Genomic DNA, 6717 nt, shown 5'->3' on the forward strand with positions numbered 1-6717 from the left:
ACATCCGCAGAAGCGAGAAATAGAGAGAGAGAAAGCGCAGTCTAGGAGCGTGGCAGCCACATTTGAGTCTAGACTCAGCTGCACCCCTGCCACATGGGAGAGAAATGAAAAAAAGAGAGAACAAAAATAATACTCCATGCCTTCCTGTAAAACCTCTCCGATCAGGGCACACATGTTTGGCCAGGCACCAGCTCTCGTAGCTATTTAAAGCAGTTTCATTACATTTTTAGGGAGATAGCAACAGCCACTGACACAGATGTTGAAACAGAGATTTTTTCCCGGTGCGCTCTTGGTGCACCTGTGCACATTTAGTGCCAAAATCCTGTTGTGTCTAAATGGGAGGTCCAAACATTCCACCCGCTTAAAGCATGAAAGCAAATATCACATTATTACTTATTATGAGCAGGCTCTGGGGTAGGCGTTTTGGCAGCAGCCCAGTATCTGAATGATGAGATGGGTCATGTGTACTCACACAGACACACACACGTCAGGGAGCGGGATTGTATATACAGTGTGCTCGAAAACACTTCCCCTTAAACAAACCATCACTGTGTTTCAGTTTCAGCACATTTATGTATCATCAGGTAATGTATAGAAGTGGAGGAGAGCATGTTAACAACCACTGATATCCATAAGGAAATGGGCCTATTATCTAAAATAAATAAATAAATAAATAAATAAATCATAAAAAACTGCAAAAAAATAAGTTTCTTTCTTCTGTGAAACACAAAAGATCATATTCTGAAGAACGTTTGTAAACAAAAAGCTGACAGTAGCCATTGATTTCTACAGTATGGAAAAATAAAAATACTATGGAAGTCAGCAACTAATTCTAAACTAATTTTACACAATGTAGGAAGAAACTAAATATAAAACTCAGACAATGCTATGTTTGACAATTTACATTTAAATAAGGAATGCATCAATACAATTCTGGTGTAAACTATTATTATTTTTTAAAGAATGACAGATGTAAAAACAGAAGAAATAAACATGCACAATTAAATATCCAATACTGACCAATACAACAAAAAGGCTCTAATATTGGTACTTGCATAAATTTATGAAATAGTTTTGTCATTCATTTTAGCAATTTAACACACACACACACACACACACACACACACACACACACACACACTTTTATACAAAGCATGCCACACATTTACACATCAACAAAACACACACTCACAGGCACCAGATGGACCTCAGAGCAATAAAGCAGAAGAAAAAAAAAATATTTTGTTCTCCCAGCAGTGTATCTGCAAATCTATTAACATTGTCTCTTCTTTCCTCCTTTCCTCCATTCTCTCTCTCTCTCTGCGCAGATGTTACAGGCACATTCCATTACACCTACACGTCATTACACTTAATGGCTCATTCAGATGAAAGCCAAGCGTGGACCTCATCTGTGACAGGACCCTAGAGCTGCATTTCTTGCTCCTTCTAACTGTTCTCCCCTCCGCTCCCTAGACTCCCACCCTAACTCCCCGATCAGGGAAGCGAGTGAGGCCCGGGGCCAAACATTTCCTGGAGTCCCTTTGCCCCCTTCATGTCCAGGTTTTCCTATAAGATGGGCTCCAAGAACTGAACCACATGCAAATAATCCCAAAACAATGTAATGCTGTCTTTCATATGTCATCTTTTTCTTCTTTAGTCTATACAAAAGATGAGATTTATCTTTGACGTCATTGTAAAAATGTTAAGATCAATTCTTTAATTATCTTTACTGTTATATAATACGGAGCACCGCACATGACAAGCAGGAAAAAATATAAGGCTAAATCGTGTGCACGATTTACTAATTCGTTCCCTCAATGTACTAAAACATGCACACGATTACTATAGCGCTCCCTCGATTTACTATTGCGTTCACTCGATTTATAAATTGTGCGCATGATTTACGAAATAGTTTGCAAAATTTGCAATAGTAATAGTAATCAAGTTAGATGTGTTCCTAGGTCAACATATTTTGTTAACCCTGGAACAACATTTTACTCCAAAAATATATTCTTGACCATTTCCCTACACCTAAACCTAACCCTAACCATGAGTAATCCCTAAAATCAGAGGAAATGATAGATGAATGACACTGATGTACAAGCAACAAACAGTGATTTTAAGCGTAAACTTCACAAAATCTATAAACTGGTTCTTCAAATCTGATTGGTTAATCACAATGTTGTTCCAGGGAACAACAAAGATGTTGTCCGAGGAACATGTCTCACTTTGTAAAATCAGGTTCTGCAATCGTGTGCACGTTTTAGTAAATTGAGGGAACGAATTAGTAAATCGTACGCACAATTTATTTATATTTTCTTGCATGTCATGTGCGGGGCTCAGTAATATAAATACTCCATTCAAAGGGATATTTAATAAAAAATGTATATCATTAACTCATGCTCATGTCATTCCATATTTTCTTTCTTCTGAGGAACACAAACACACACACACACACAAAATATATTTTTAAGAATATTTTCAGCTCTGCAGAACCAAGTAAGTCTTTCAGGTTTGGAGCAACATGAGGTTAGTAAATGATGACAGAATTTTCTGGATTCCATTAATGGTTATATAAATGTTTTAGTAATTACTGTAAAAAGCATGTCTAATAAATAGAAACATAAAATTGAACAACAATTTATTAAAAGTTTAACAAAAGTTACATTTTATTTAGGACCCAAAGAAATATGAATTTATTTTTCTGGATTCAGTTTTAATGTTTAATATTAATATTCATAAATTAATTCATAAATTGGTCCCTTTCATTCATTACAATTTTTTTTTACAATAATTGTGCCCTATGGATTTTTTACATTTTTACACTTACATTTTTTCTTTGTTGTCCACTTAATGCTCTAAACATTCACTAATCCATAGCACAGTTTGATTAATTTTACAGCCCTACTTTTATCTTATACATCCAAAATTCCATTACTGTGGCCCATTATTCTGTAAATTCCATTTTTATTACTGAATTCTGTGATTCTGTCTGCGTTTTCTGCATCACAGGCCCTAGAACTGCAGCGAGAATGAATGTTTATTCATTCTTTCACATTCCAAAGCCAAACTTACAAGTGTTGTACTAACGCCTTCCAACAGCACAGGTGTCTCTAATGATGGTGTTGTGGCTTTTGAAGAAAGCTCAAGGCCTGAATTCACTGCTGTATCTCTTTTTCCTCTACATGGTGAACAAAGAATTAAGATTAGAAGAGCAGGGACACCCTCCCACCGAAACTGCCGAGGCGTTTCCATCCATCTCTGCTCAGCTATCATCATATTAACATAGATGACAATCTGGCGAGAAGGTGCTGATCAAAGATAAATTTCACACCCTGGCTCAGCTTCCTCTAATTACGCCATCTGTGGCACGTTCCTTCGTGCCATGCCGGGTGCAGATCTGTCAAACGCTGTGCATCAACGGAATGCACCGGAGACTAATCACCCCCAAAACCTCATGCTCACGGAGAGCTGCTCCCCCATCCCATTACACTCCCCAGCAATGCAGACAATCCTGAACCCCCCCACACTGCTCCAGCAATGCAGTTCCATACTAGATATTACTATATATTTTATTATTGACTCATTACACTTGCATTCGAGTAAAGTAGAGAGCAAACAATTTCCATAAACAATAAAACAGACTCATAAAAACACTTAACAGTATACTCCCCCATTAGGCATGAGTGCTGCCTTATTAAATGATATAAAATAGGAATTACTGGGCAGGTTTGGAGTTAATTATACATCAAGCTAAACAAACAACAGCGACCAGTTGTGCATGATGCACAGACAATGGATAGATTGAAACAGGAAAATGTCTGTCATTCTTTTAACTGCATGTAGGAAGGATGCCAGCATTTTCATCCACCTTTTTACACTTAAAACTAAAACACATTCAGGAATTCTGTTGAGGCTAGCCCACACTAAATGTTCAAAATATGAGACTGTACACATAATGCTAAAAAACAAACAAACAAACAAAAAAACCACACATAGATTTAACGGTTTTGTTCCTATAGTGCGTGGTGTGCCTCGATGTGACTAAGACAGCACACCACACACTAACCGACTCCATTCACAAACAACCAGACGGTCCTGACTGTGAACTTGGGAAATCTCATGCGGTCAGACATAACTTAGAGTAAACAAATGGCGGATGACGAGCAAGAATAAATGGCAAGAATTGCATTTGGATTTCTTTTTACCAAACATTTGCGGGGGAAAAAAAGTTTGGATGAAATAGTGAAGACCGTGTGATTGTGGACTTTACATGTACAGTGTGAGATGAAAGGTGAATAACACTTCTGTCTTGTGTCAGCTTGCTTTCTGACTGGGAACTGTTTTGTTCCACATGAACATTTGTCCTTGGGGTTCTCCTGACAAACCAGGATTTCCGTATGTTGTATGTTTACAGTTTGAGATTGGTGCGGGTCCAAAGCTCTTCCAAACTGATTCAATTACTCTTAATGCACCCCAAATAGCAAATACAGTCTTTTTAAAATTTATATTATTTATTCACTCATTCACTCATATCACCCATTAATACTTGACTTGTCAGTAATGATCTTTTTTTTTATATATTTTATAATATTTATAATAATATTTATATATTTTTTGACTGCCACTGGAAAGGAAATGCTTCAAATTAACAGTAAAAATACATCTTGTGAGATTTTGAGTTTTTCAGAGAAATGTTTACACTTACATTTTTGTAAATGTTCCCAAGAACAGCATGACCCTCACATGCCTACTTTGTATCCTTGCAACAAAGCCACTTACTAATTTTGGTTAACAAAAGCACATGCCTGCATGCGTTCACAGTCACTTCAATATGTTTATGAACAAAGGCAAATGGTGCAAGAGGTTTTTATTCTTTCAGTGCAATTAATTATTATTCTTTCTTTTTAATTTAGTAATACCTCTCATAAACAAGCCTCTTAATCACGCTATCACAAAATCAGGGAAATAATTGGCTGACTGCTTAAAAGATGTAATTATTGCGGTAACTTAGCTACTAAGAAATGAATCGATATGTCTTACAAGGACAAAAGGCCTTAACCTTAAACACTTATTGAATAACCAGGCAACAAAAGCAATGAACACATTTCATTTGACTTTGAAGTGGTGCTGGCAATCCAGTCTTTGTTGGATGCAGACATACAGTACATAATAGAGATTGTGTAACAACTGGCTTTTGGAATTTACATGTATTTTTCATCCATTTGATGAATACCAATAGATAATTCATAATGCTACATGAATAAATGATGAAAACATGAGATGACAAATCCTCGCTCCATTTCAGAGGAAGACGCTACATCAGACAGCATCTGCTGTGCATTTCAGCGGGTACACTTAATACTACCCTCCCAGTCACTGAAACCAGTCAGCAAAGAAAATAAGCACAGTGCATTCCAAGTAAGAGCCCTCTTCCAGAGCGTGGCCTGGTTAACCGCAGCCCTGGCACCGGGAGAGCAGAGGAGCTTCCTCCTGCCGCTGAGAGCCAATATATAGCACTACGGCACGCCTGCTGCCAGATGTTGGGGGAAGGGGAAGCTTTCTTTTTTTTATCAGTGGCGCCGGCACAATGTGCCACTGTAGCGGAAAGACACAAATCATTAATCCCTGGCCCCTGGGAGCCACTGATGGTGTTCTATGCTGTGACGGCGAAGCAGTGCCAGCTCGTCTCCACCTCCCCGTTCCCTCCAGACCTCACCTCGCTACAGCCCCTCAGTCCCACGGTTGATGAAGTTGTCTCAACTGCACCAGCCATTTCGCTGGCAATTATTGACTGCATTAGGCTAGCCAGGCAATGGGATGTGCTGCAACATTGAGCATGAAAGTTGCCGGATCAATAAAACCCATGTGGCGACAGCTGAGCGACTGGACATGAGGTTAGAAGAAAAGGACTTAACGTGATTATGGTAACCGGCAGGGTGGGGCACGACAGATAGCTAAGCAGCTTTACCGAGCAGAACTGTTTCATTTTTTTTTTTTATTCACTTTTATTATGTACATAGAGATGTCCCTATAAATCATGACTTATTCACTAACCTTTATTCCACAGCACCAATGAGCAGAGGTGCCATGTACAGGCCCAGATAAAATCTAATGACTTTTACCTTTACATATTTTGGTGAATTTTGGTATTTTGGAGACATATGGTGAATTTGTTTATTTTAGTGTAGTTTTTTATAAAAAATAAATAAATTAATTAATTAAAAAAAAGAACAAAAACCACAACAACTAAAATAAATAGTTTTAAATCCTGAAGCACGACGGACAGTTTAAAATCTCACAAATGAGTTTAGGCATCACAACAAGATTAACTTTAAGTGAGGGTTAGATGACTGCAAATATAATCTTAATCTAAAAATAGAATACATGAGCATGAGAAAATGAGAAATAAATGCATAAATTCACCAGACATTTTAATTGGTTGCACATGGAGCAATAAGGCCAGAATAGACAAAGATGTTTCTCAAAGGAAACTTTGCGTTTGGCAAGAAAACAACAAAAGAATCTCTTCATCATCAGCAGGGCTCTTGTGGATCCAGATAGTCTGAGAAGCCTTTAAAAACATCACTCAAGACACTAGCCTATCAGCTTATCTTATAGCTGCTTGCCTTAAAAGACACTTGGTTGGTAGTGTGATTTTGTTGTAAAGCTTCATAGAGTTTTAAAATATGCCACTTTTCTGGTTTCCTCACACTG

Source organism: Carassius carassius, chromosome 8, assembly GCF_963082965.1.
Source record: "Carassius carassius chromosome 8, fCarCar2.1, whole genome shotgun sequence".
Taxonomy (NCBI): Eukaryota; Metazoa; Chordata; class Actinopteri; order Cypriniformes; family Cyprinidae; genus Carassius; species Carassius carassius.